Source organism: Cetorhinus maximus, chromosome 6 (assembly GCF_964194155.1).
Source record: "Cetorhinus maximus chromosome 6, sCetMax3.hap1.1, whole genome shotgun sequence".
In the NCBI taxonomy this organism is placed as follows: Eukaryota; Metazoa; Chordata; class Chondrichthyes; order Lamniformes; family Cetorhinidae; genus Cetorhinus; species Cetorhinus maximus.
In genome coordinates this window covers 105,982,772-105,995,584 of record NC_135884.1, presented here as the reverse complement: position 1 = coordinate 105,995,584, position 12,813 = coordinate 105,982,772, and the positions used below count along the sequence as shown (strand labels likewise).

General features: G+C 36.6%; 1 long non-coding RNA gene across 5 annotated transcripts in view; it reads right to left on the bottom strand.

Moving 5' to 3' along the window:
* LOC144682025 (uncharacterized) overlaps nt 1-12,813 on the bottom strand; it is a 102,855-nt gene that overhangs the window by 78,326 nt on the left and 11,716 nt on the right. For 3 of the 5 annotated variants that reach the window (XR_013576912.1, XR_013576909.1, XR_013576911.1), the window contains exon 1: nt 7,844-7,973. The exons of the other annotated variants lie outside the window; for them this stretch is intronic. This is a non-coding gene — a long non-coding RNA (uncharacterized LOC144682025). Of the gene's footprint in view, nt 1-7,843; nt 7,974-12,813 lie in introns of those variants that run through there. 5 annotated transcript variants of the gene reach the window in all.

Below are 12,813 nucleotides of genomic sequence, written 5' to 3'. Positions count from 1 at the left end.
ACTTAGCTTAGACATACCCAATATACTTCAGGTACATTGCACCCATTCGGCACCTGGAGAGATCTATGGCGATATATATTGTTCATTTACTTTTGAACTCAAAGATGAGGGATATTAATGCTGATAATAAGGCATTCAGTATCATTACTTGCAGATCAAGAATAGCACAGCCAGATGCAGAGTGAAATTCTCTCCAATATGCCCCATCATTCCTCAACCCCAAAACGTCCATCCTATCAGTCTGAGCTGTATTTAAACCCAGGTCCTGGAGGCCCAGAGGTAAAATGCAAACATCTAACCCACTGCCGCATTTACCTACAAAACAACAGGGACCATGCTTCCAAAGTAACTGAGAGCTAGTAAGCATTTTGGAAAATCACGAACCAGAGTAAGATGCTAAATAAATTCAAATTCTTTCTTTCTCATACAGCAATTTAAAGTGTATTTGTGGAAGTGGTACTCACTATTCCAAGCAACTGAAGCATTCTATGATATTAAATTCTTGGTTAAGTTACATCTGGAAAGGATTTTACAACAGGAGAAGTGGTAAGGAGAAAGAAAACAATGCGACAATGCAAAACTTCTCAATTGCATACAATATTTAAAATCTGGTGTACTTCATGAAGCATATGCTATTGTAATTATTTAAAACTGTCACACTGGATTTCGAAATGTGAATAACGTTGACAGAATAAAAACATGTGCAAGATCAAAAAGCAGTAGAAATACGACAATGGGACAAAACACAGCAATATGCAAAACTTTATAAATAGCAAAGTCTTTATTTGTGAACATTGGCTTTTCAACAGTTGCAAGGCTTTTAGCATTATAATTTGTACTGCAAAAAAAAAACCCTTAAAACTATTGAAAAAAGTTAAAAATTACTTTTAAAATAGGAATGCATGGCACGCTATGCCATAGCAGCACTTGAATCCATTAAAGCTAGTGAAAGCATTCTAAAGCATTTTTGAATCACTGAGTTGACAGATTAGCATTTTAGTGGATGGACAATCAGATACTTCCCGTCATATCCATTTTTCTTAAGAAAAAAAGATTTTGGTAAGAGGATGTCATATATAAATATTGTGAAACACAAATTTAAAAAAAACTTTCCGAAGTATTAAGATGCCAAATAAGTCTTCATAAGTTAATAGACGGATGCTTGAACATTGAATAACTGTTAAAAATTTCAAAGTAATTCATTTTTAAACTTTATCGCAACAATAGGTTTTCAAAATGTTGCAGCAAAAATTAAGCTTGTAATATTCCTACCTTTATAATTCATAGTAAAGGACAACTATGCATGTTCTTAATAACATTAATCTTAAACACCTGGTAGGAATTCCAAGATCACATACATTATTATAAATCATAATCACTTAAATAAATGTAAATACACACCGCACCATCACAATACAATGTTGCTGTTATTTGTGAATATATTTTTACTTTGGGTACATGGTTGTTTCATGACATCTTAAGAGGCTGGCAAGAAAACTCATATTGTTAATATTGATTAATACAATTAAGTAACACACCCCAAGTGTTGTATGGTCAATTAAAATGAAGCACTTATAGCCCCAAGTACCCATTAATCTAAATATTCATGCAACTTCTAATTGAATGATTTATTACAAATATAGTAATACATTATATGCATTAGTCCAATTGCTAGAGTATACAATGTCTAAATAAATTGGCTTAGTACATTAGTTTTCATGAGATCTGCTTGCTCCCAACAAGTAAATGGTTGCAATGTTGAAGAAGCATGGCTCTGATGCTCCAAATGTCCAATTATAGTTAACAACCAATGTTATACTATGCATTTAATTCAGTAATCTTGCTTTCAAACCAATAAATAATTTTTTTTATTGTTAATTTTTTAAAACCAATATAATAAAATGGCAGGTAAAGTCAATGCATCAAGTTGAAGCAGAGTCTCCAATTGTTTTGCAACTCCAATACTTTTCCTAAAATTCTAATGGAGTTACTCCAGACATGCCCCATTACTAAAATAGCCTTGCAAGAAAGAAAATCCTACTCAAGCTAATATGCACATCTTTTTAAAACAAAAAAATTTCGAAGAAACATTTGGCAGATCCCATCCCCCCAATAACTCAAAGAGGGTGGTTAAGGGAAGCTAATCAATGTATATAAAGCATTAAATGATAAACTGAACCCTGAAAATTACTTTAAAGAATTCACGCAGATAGGGCGAAAAGGCACACAATTTAATGGAAAATGAATACAACAGATATTAGTTTTTCTTCCCCATACAAAAGGTGATCAACATTTGGAATAATATACAGGGAAGGTAATAGCATCAAAATGTGGAACATTCCAATTGGAATTTCTGCTGTGTTGGGTGAGCTAGGAATGAATTGCAATGGACCATTGAGACTTTTCTCATTTGTTAATTTTGTATTATTTCCTTAAATTCAAAATATGGTCAGTTCACAATAGTTACACAACAGTAATCCCATATAGTTCAGATGACATCATGTACTTCAAGATTGGAACTCCAACAGTTTATAATGATCACCCTTTAAGCCCTGGTGTTATTCTAGTAAATCTGTACCCCTTCTAAAGTCAATATATATTTCCTGTGGTTCAATGTCCAAATCTAAGCACAGTTATCCAGCTGGGGTCTGACCAAAGCTTTGTACAGTTGAAGCATCACTTCTCACTTTTGTATTCCAATTCTCTTGAGATAAAGCCCAACATTTCCTTAATCTTGTTGATCATTTTTTGTACCTGCACACTAACTTGTTAGTAATTTAGGTACATGGGCACCCAAATCCCCTTGTTCCTCCACAGCACCCAATCTCTCACCATTAAGAAAATATTTTGTTTGGCCTTCCTCAGATCCAAAGTGAAAAACTTCACCCTTCGCCACATTAAACTCTACTTTCATAGTTTTCCCCCTCACTTTGTCCTCTACATTCGCAATTGTGCAAGGAATCAAACTGAATTAGCACCAGGTGATAAGGTAATGCAATATAACCAGGAACAGCAAAATACAAATCCACAGAGCCCTTTATAATTCCCGATTGACCATAGTTAGAGTACTGAGTTCAGGTGTCTTCACCCGAACAGTCAGTGGGGAACACATCCCCATCAATGACAATAGCCCCACAGCTATTTAAAACTAATGCTGTGAGGAGTGTTAGTTGGCTGGGGATAAGGCTTCGGCTCCAGACTTAGATGGAAGTCCAACCTCAGAGAATGGGTGATCAATCCAATCAATCAGCAGCTCTGAGGTCCCAGCAGCACCAGTGTCAGCAGTGGCCAGGACTTGAACTACAAAAGCAATCCCCAGTTTTCAAGTCCTGGAGGCTAGGAGCAGGTAAGTGCAGGAGCTGTCACAGTGCAGAGGGCATGTGAGTTTGGGTGCTGGGGGTAGGGGGCTGGTCTTGATGGTGAGGCCAGAAGCATCTGTGGGCAGATTTGGGGGGGGGGGGGCGCCTAAATTGGAAAGGGTTGATGGGGGGGGGGGGGGGGGGGGCGCCCAAATTGGAAAGGGTTGATGGGGGGGGGGGGGGGGGGGGGCAGTGCCACCACCGCACCCCCCCCTCCACCCCACCCCTCCCCCAAGACCCAAGCAGGGTGAGCTGTTGGACTTTCCCCTTGCCCCTGAACTCTTCCCACCAGCCTCAGCATTGAGGCTTAGATGGCCAATATTTGGCGCCTTAAGGGTCTCAATTGGGGTGAGGGTGGGTGGGCTGCCCTAGACCTCATCCGCCTCATGTAAAATTGCAGACAGGTTAGGAGTGGCCATTCAGGGAATTTTATGGGCCATCCGCCTGTAAACCTGCTGGCAGGGAACCATAAATTTCTGCCCTCAAAGTTATACTGGTGATGAGAAGGTACAGGAAGAACAGCAAGATTGATTCCAAGGGTAAAAGGAATGACCTATCAGGAAACATGAGGCTGTAAAACAATGTAATTTAATGAGGAGACCACAAAAAAACATGTACAACATTAAATGGAATTAAAACCAAATTGTTAGTTTAAAGTGGGACAAGAGGACATTAAAAATAAATTGAGAAAATTTGGAGTATCAATAAACACTTCTTCACTCGAGTGATAATATTTGAAATAATGTGCCAAATAAGGTAATAGAGGCAAAAATATTCATGCTATTCAAAGTGTAATCATAAATAGCATGATGAACAGCTTAACATAGAAAGGGGTGAGACTTAATGAATCAAATGCCCCTTTCTCAATCCTAACTTTTCTGATATTCTTAAAACTGACCAAGCTGTTCTTCAAGTTCCCCAATTATTTTTGTTCACCTTGTTATCAGGCATCAAATTTGTAAACTTGGTGCACAAATTATAGGGTGATGGCCACCATTTTTATTAGCTACATTCAGGAATTTACCTATAACAATCTAGGCTTTCTAAAGGATCACATGCTTACAAAAGGCAAAAAAGATGAGTATGCTAAAGAACCAATCATTTATGGGTTCCAAAGCAAGTCAGAGACATCTTTGTGTCAAATGTATCAAATTTTATCACAAATTGTAGGAAACAACTCATTGCACTTCTATCTTCCATTTCTTTGTACAATACTGAAATACACCACAAGTCTGATATTCAGCTTTGTTTGATATGCTGTAAATTATATGTAATGATCTATTTTCTTACAAAAAGGAAATGTCAAAATTTGGCAAGCTGTTTATGCTTTCATTACAGCATAGGATAATATATAGAAACTATCATTTCAAGATTATGGAGAAACCTGAAAACAGAATTATAATTTAGCAGAACTGGATAAAAAAAGACTTAAAATGTACTTTGTGCTTTGAAAAGATTGTAAAAATCTGTGGTAATTTGACTTTTACTACAGTAGGTCTTTTAGTCATTGTTATTCATATTTAATAGATACATTGATAATGACAATTGCAAAAATCACCTATAACTTTGTGGTGGCATTCATTCAGAGGCTATAACTTAATACTTTAAACCAAGTTTTTAATTTTTCGTTTATACCATAGAATACAAAGTTTCTATAGTATTGCGCAATGTAGCAATGATGTTCAAAAACTCAACATAACTTTGGCTGTACAAGAATAAATAGATTCAAGGTATATTCAGACTATTTTGATATTTCTATTCTGTTCTAAGAATATGATCCATCTCAAAACTGCACAAATGTAATGTGATGTAATAAATGTAGAGTATTTTTTTAAACATAGAATAAACTAACCAAGCACTAACAAACAGAAAATAAATTAAATTTCAGGGATATCTGATTAATATGGAGTCAAAAAAATTGCATACAGGTACTTCTAATCTTCTAAGCTTTAAAAGAAAGTAAAACATTTCATATGCCAATCCTTAGATTTTGATACTGTAAACTTGCCAAAATTGGTTTCAGTGGGGCAGCCTTACCTCTTCTTCTATGATAAAGCCAACCTTTGTAAGCACATCTTAGAAATATTTTTTGTTTGTCTGAAAGGATAAAAACAATATACTCAAACAAGCATGTCCATAATACATTTCTGAGTATTTATTTTTTAAAATGCTAGTCATTTTTTATGTTTTTACATAGTTTTGGTTAAATTATTTTGAACTTATTTCTCCTCAGGTTTCTTGACATTGTCTTCTACATTTCGGGTACTAGGGCAGAGTGTGCAAGGCCTGAGACCAGTTTACAGATTGATATAGAGCATTTAATCTTTATATGCAGGACTGCCGTACCCAGCTGAGAACTGATGAAGCTCAAGCAGTGGCAGGCAAATGCGACTGACAGGCATAACTATCATTTGAACCTACAACTATTCTTTTGTGAGACAAGCATTCTACTACCTGTGATAGGTTAATAGCTACTTCTACCACCACAGAGATGCCCGATCACTGTACATCTTTGTTACGGAATTTCTAGTTATAAATTTAACGATGCAATTTACACAAGCAAATGCAGGTTTAAATATAGTTGGAAGAGAAAGTTATAATCATTAAACTTTTCCATAAATCTAGGACTTGTATTTGAAGTTTTTTTAACAATAACTGGCACACTGCCATACACCAAGCATAAACACAAGAAATATAGACACTAGTAAAGTTTACAATTCTGATTAGAAAACCATGTGATAAGTGTTGCAATAATATTTGCTTGTTTTACAACTTCTCATTATACAACTTTCTAAAATAAATGTTACAGCAATACAAAAATGACTCAAATGTCTAGTACATTTAGTCTTACTTTTAATAGTGATTTCTTCTCCTGAATCCATTTGAATGTCAAAGACGCTTTCAAAATTCGTGAAATTTCAAGACAAGAGACACTGTCTGGGTGCAGCATTTCATTGCTCATTTGCATAACAATGTCATTTCCAGCCTAAGGAATTGATTGCACTTCTACAGTAATTAATGAGTCATATTGCTTCAGATTGTGACTTTGAACATGTATAGAAGTAACATTAATTTTGTTCAGTAATTCTATATATACATACTAAGCCAAATACTATATATGGAAATTCATTTACCCAATAATCAAACTTGGGTTACCATAGAATAAGATAGGTCAATAAATTATGATACATTATTGATTACTCCCAATTTTAATTGTTGTCTTATTTCTATCTTGCAAAACCAACCTCACTAGGTAGGACCTGTGTGATAGCCATGCTAAAATTATGCATTCATTATACCAAAAATCCTTAGTATTTAGGCACTGTATAGGATGGTGATAAAACAAACATGTTTTCAGGACTGCCATAAATTAACAAGTGAATATATACATGTTACTACCCATTTCCAGGATCAATGGCAAAATAACAATTCATATTTATAATTAAAAGATTGTATCCTGAAAATGGCATTAGGTTACCACACATGTTTGAAAGGTTCGTTTTTAAAGATAAAATGTGTTTCATCAAGATGGCAAGTACAAATTTTAATTTGTTTTTGATTATGTATTCAATTGTTACATTGACAAAACAAATGCAACGAAAATAATCTAAGTAGTATTATTTTGATTCAAAATATTATGCTTGTTCATTAATTCCTTTCAGGAAATATTTTGCCAGTAATCAACCATAGTCAACATTTAACTGATCGAATTGTAGATATTTGCAACGAATTACTTGTGATGTACAGGTTTGGGGAAAGCAACTTATTTTATTTAGGAAGTATGCTGATATACTGTCAATTAATCTAAAGGCCAACCAGGGTTCTTCTGATCTTTGCTTTGTTTTCCAAGAGGTACACAAACCCAAGCTGCCCTGGTCTCTTTTAAACCTCACACGGCATCGTCTGAAAATCTGGTTGTTAACAAAAAAAGGTGCTGACGACTGCCAGCTTCATCAAAGCAAACCTGCCGATTGCAATCAATTTCAGGTCACGAATTTCAAATCGAGGAGTAAGTTTTCTCTGACGGCTGGGCCCCTGAGCGTGTGTGTGTGTGTGTGAGAGAGAGTGAGTGAGAAAAGGAGCAGCAGCGGCGTCCCAGCTACCGAGCGCTCGGTTACCAGCACGTTCTGCACTATTGACTGTGGTAAGTGTGTCGCAAATAAAACTACACATTGCTTCCCAGGCTGAACATGATTTTGTTGGCTCTCCTTTTGTTAAGGATCTATACGGGAGTCTGTTATAACATTTTTACTAACACACCCCACACCCCAACTGGAGAAAACTTTAAATGTCACTACATTCAACTTAAAAAAATACAAACACGACGCAATAAATAATTCGACATTTTTTTTTTAAAAATGACTTGTCAATTTTCCAACGTTATGCAAATGTCAGTTGCAAATACGGGCTGGAGCAAAACTAAAATAAGCGGAGGGTTCAAATTACTCGGGACCGAAAATAAACGCAGCCAGCGATTGACTTACCCCACAGGTCAGACGCTATGCGCCCGCTTCAAAGACGTTAACTAATTCGGAATAGTTCATCTTGTCCCTCTGCGGTGAGTGAGAGTTTGGAATAAAATCCGCTCCGCCGAGGTCAGCGCTGCCGTCTCCATGGGTGACGGACGGTGCAGAGCCCGCATCGCGCTTCCGGTCGCCCGACTCGCTGCCTTGACAACCGAGCCGGGCGAAGCGGATGTGACGTAAGGAAAGTCCGCACAGGCTGGGCGGGATTTAAAGTGCCATCCACTTTTCCACCTCCCCCCCCCCCGCCTCCGACTCAAGCGTCAGCAGCAGACACCTCTCCCTGACTGGCTGAAAAACAATGCAAATAACTAACCGAACTAGCCAATCAATGGGAAGAGGTGAGTCAATCCCCACCCCCCAACCCCTGCAGCGCAATCCCGCAATGCACCTCGGTACTTGGAGTTCTCCTTATGTTAAAACTACATCTCCCAGAACAGCTCGCGCCTCACAGGTACTCCTGTCACTCACGCTTCCCTGGAAGTGTTTGGAGGTGCACTGAGAGCAGTGCTACCTGCACAGCGATTAGAGCGGCTCCTTTCGCTTTGCTTTATGTATAATGCAAGCGCAGGGATGTTTAAAGAATGGAAATAGGAAAGATGGTGATTTTGCAACGTATCATGTGCGAACATCAAACGCAATGAGTCCTATTTAAGGTGGCACAGATGTGCGATTGTAATACCTAAGATCCAGCGCATCGAAATCAAATGTGCTGTGCGAAGTGTTGGATATTATAATAAGAAAGCGAATACCCTGTTCCAGAATTTACAGATTGATCCGTGATTAATTTTAAACCTCAGTTACATCTTGCATTTGGTAAAATTCAAAAAAGTTTGTGCGTTGGTGATTTATTTTAAAAAACCTACTAGTTCAAATGAATTAAACTATTAATATAGATAGAACGTACATACAGAGAAAAGCACACGTGTTCATTGTTTGTGAAAGTACTGTTAAAGAAATTTTAATATGCATATTTTAGCAACATCCGCATTTTGCCATGCTTCTCTGCTTGACAATAGTAGTCATTCGCCTGTATAAATACAGCTTTACCAAAGATGATTTCAGAAAGATGTAGAATTAAGCCTTTAATCCAGGCAAAAAAAAGTAATTGAAAGTAACAAAAACGGATTATAAACAGATGAGAGCAAGAACAAACATCTCAATCAACCATTAACATGGAATAATATTATCAAAGCATGGCATTGTACAGTAAAAAGACCTTATATCGAGGGGCTACATACAACATTCAGTTCGCTGATTAATTTCGCAGGGCAAAAGACTTTGGGAACTATCGATTTACGAGATTGCCCGCTGAGATATGGGCTTGAGCAGAATAGCTGCTATAAGCAGACAAAGAGAATTAAATAAACCGGGATATGTTCGTGTTGGGAAATATATCTGGTGGAATCAAAGGAGATTACATCCGTTGATCGGCAGGGATTTATCCCAGTTCATATGGTTTTAATCTGCTTTCGCTTCTACCCTTTTATGAGTTTTGGAGAGGGGATACCTGCTTCGTTTATTCGCTTATATCCACCAGTAAACACTCATTTTGAGCTTAGAGTGCGAGAGGCAGCGAATCAGCTGGTATCTACTACAGCGTAAAAGTGACACTCCTCTATCGATTGCGAATGGGCCAAGTAATTGGTATAATTTGAGAATTGTCTACAAAAAACTACTATAAAACCTTACGCTACATGTACTGCTGAATCGTTCTATACTTCTGTCCCCATCCTATTTTAAGAGCCCTTGGGGGGTGGGGACAACCCCAATAACGCGTCTTACCTCTGTCGAGCCAATAACATTTAAATTTCCCAAACATATTAGTGTTTGAAACATAAGCTTCACATGGCTGTGGGGGTAAAATTAGATTTCGAAAGCACAGGGAAAAATGAATTAGTCGTAATTTATATTTCAAATAGAAATTCAAGTTAGCGCGAAGCTGGTTGAAATCCATGCGGGACTTGATAGAAGAGCAAGGAAGGTGGTGCATTCGCTCTCTGACCCGTGGCTCTCGAAATCAATGTTGAATTAATCATTTAAAAATATAGGCTCTCCTCCCAGTCAGCAATGCATTAGGATTTCCATCAAAAGCCCAATAACACAAAAACAAAACACTGCGAATGCTGGAAATCTAAATAACCAGAAAATGCTGGAAATACTCAGTAGGTCTGACAGCATCTGTGGAGAGAGAAACAGAGTCAACGCTTCAGGTCAACTGACTTCGCGAAAGGTCATGGACCTGAAACGTTAACTCTGTTTCTCCAAAAGCATAATGACCTGGGTATGCCACTATAACAGAGTGAATTATGTCTTTATAACTTATTTTATTTACATTTAAAAATACATGTTATAAACAAGCGGAATATTTTGCTTCTCCTCTATAGTGGCAAATTAGTCGCCTCCGTCTAGTGGCGATTAGATGTCATCTTGAAAAAAAATCCCTAAATAAGGGGTCAGTCAAATGAAAAAGCCCCTATTCCAAATTCGATTTTCGCAGCAGTGTATGAGATGGATCTGAATACATAGCCTGTGTATTCTAAATACATACACCAGAGAATTTCACTAATGGGCACTAGAGTCTAAAAATTAATAATAATGTTAACACTTAATTCATTGGTATGAGATTTCACTGCAATTTTAGCAAGGTTGTTAACCCATTTAAAATAACAAGAATAACTTTAGGCCTCAACTAAATTAATCAACTAATTATAAAAATGTTCCTCTGTTAATATCACCAACAGCAAATTCTCAGCTTATTACACGTGAAGAAATCTTGAATTTAGTCTCAGCTTAGACTACTGTTCCAGTGGCCTAAGGCTATGGTAGAAGTGCCAAGTCTGAATTCTGCCATTTGATTCCTACTACACATTCAATACACAAAGCTGACTTACTATCACTGGGACTGATAATAGACTGTTATCAAATCTATTAGTAACATAGAATCTTGAACCATGTTTTGATTCACTTAGTGCCCTTGGAAGTCTCCATCTTCAACAATGTGTCCAACAATCACAAGCACTAAATAGGTCACTTGCCACAAACAAACTATGAAGACTCAATTTAGATTTTACAATCGCAATAGTTCAAATCTTGCTTAGACTGTAAGAGGAAGAAGCAACTATCACAGTCATCAAAACACTCAGCTATCAAATGCCAAAATGCAGCAGCAAATATGGTACATCAGGATCCATAGATATAGTCAGCAACTGTTCTACACAATTGTGCAGCAGCTAGAGGGAAGTACTGCAATGAACTTCTTTCAGATTTTCCAATAGAAATGTAATTCCACCAGGAAAAATTGTCACCTGAAGTTCACACACCGCCTAAAACTTGCTATATGTTGATAGAAATCGTTACTTACCCATTTGTTTTCAAGAAGAACAATATACAGAATGGTGGACAGTGCAATGAGGTAGAAAAAAGTGTAATTTGAACAACTGAAATACAAAATTGACACACAGGACAACTAGTGTAGGTTCAATATGGCTGAAGAAAAAAAAGAGCTAATAAATGTAAGTAGAAAATCAGTGCATGGAGCAAGCTTACTTGCTCTGCTCTGACCTTCTCTTGAGAACCATAGGTTTTATGTATATTTGTGAATGCCAGTACTGATTGATTGAACATCAGCCACTTGTGAGAAAATAGTTTTTGTTGTTGAAAGAAAACTAACCTCAAGTGGGTAATAGATTTCAGTGGGTTACATTAGCAAAAAATAAAATCTAACATCATAAAGCCTAAGTTATAATAACTTCTCAAAGTATGATTTTCATTTAGCTACAATGCACCTAAGAGTTTTGTCTCTTATGACCCTCAGCATCCTTGCTGATGAATACATGACCTCTGTGAATCTCTGCAGCTTCATTCTGTTCTTAGAATTGTTGCAGTACTGATATTTTCTGATATCCATTGGAAAAGCTGTATAATTTCATCCATGTCAATTTGTGCAACCTCGAATATCCCAAGTAAAGAATAATCATATAAAATTCTGATATAGGACATGGTACCAACTCCCATGGGTATAATAAATCAAATATTTAACTACAATTTTAAGATAAAATATTGCACCTCGGATTACAAAATTACTTTTGACTACACAATGTCCTCGGCCTTCAGCTTTAGTCATTCTAACAAATAGTCACTTGTGTAATCCTAGAGTCAATACTTTACGGCTGTAGCTCTCAAACTAGCAGTTATATTTTACTTGAAAATTGTTCTTTGTGGTGCCTGTGGTCAGTTGATGAATCTAAGTTTATTATATATACACAAGATAACAGAGTTGGGAGACTTCAGAAATTTGGTTCACCAAGCCACATGTTGGCTAGAGTCTGCAATTATTATCGTGATAGGTAGCATAGCATAGTCAAATTGAATGGAAAGTGTTGACATAGCAATTTATAATTGCAAATATTGACACAAAAGATAACCAAAATCATAACACTAAGGAAGGTTGGGGACAGGTAGTGTACACCCTAGACAATCTTTGAAAACAGTATGTTCATATATTACACATGATATTTTGTATTTAGGTTCAGATTCTGTCCTGAGGGCATAGAGTTCTGACCTTCTGAATTCCAATTGTTGAGACTGTAACATGTAAGTCAAAATTAGATGGTTATTTCACATATCTATTAGCACAGAGGAGTTTTGTTTTCTATACAGATATAAAGTAATATTTTGGGTACAAAGAGATCAATATTATCAAGAATAATCTGAATTGTGCTCTCTTCCATGCACTATGGCCCTACAATCTACCCTGGAATTTACATATGTATACAACAAATGTACATAGGCTCTTCTGGCTTCACAATTTTTCCAAGTTTTTCAAAATTAATGAAATGGACGCATACTTGGAAAAAAAGCTTGGATGATCTCTTAACTGCAAGGAAAGAAAACATTAAAACAAAATATTGAATAGATTAAGAAAAAAT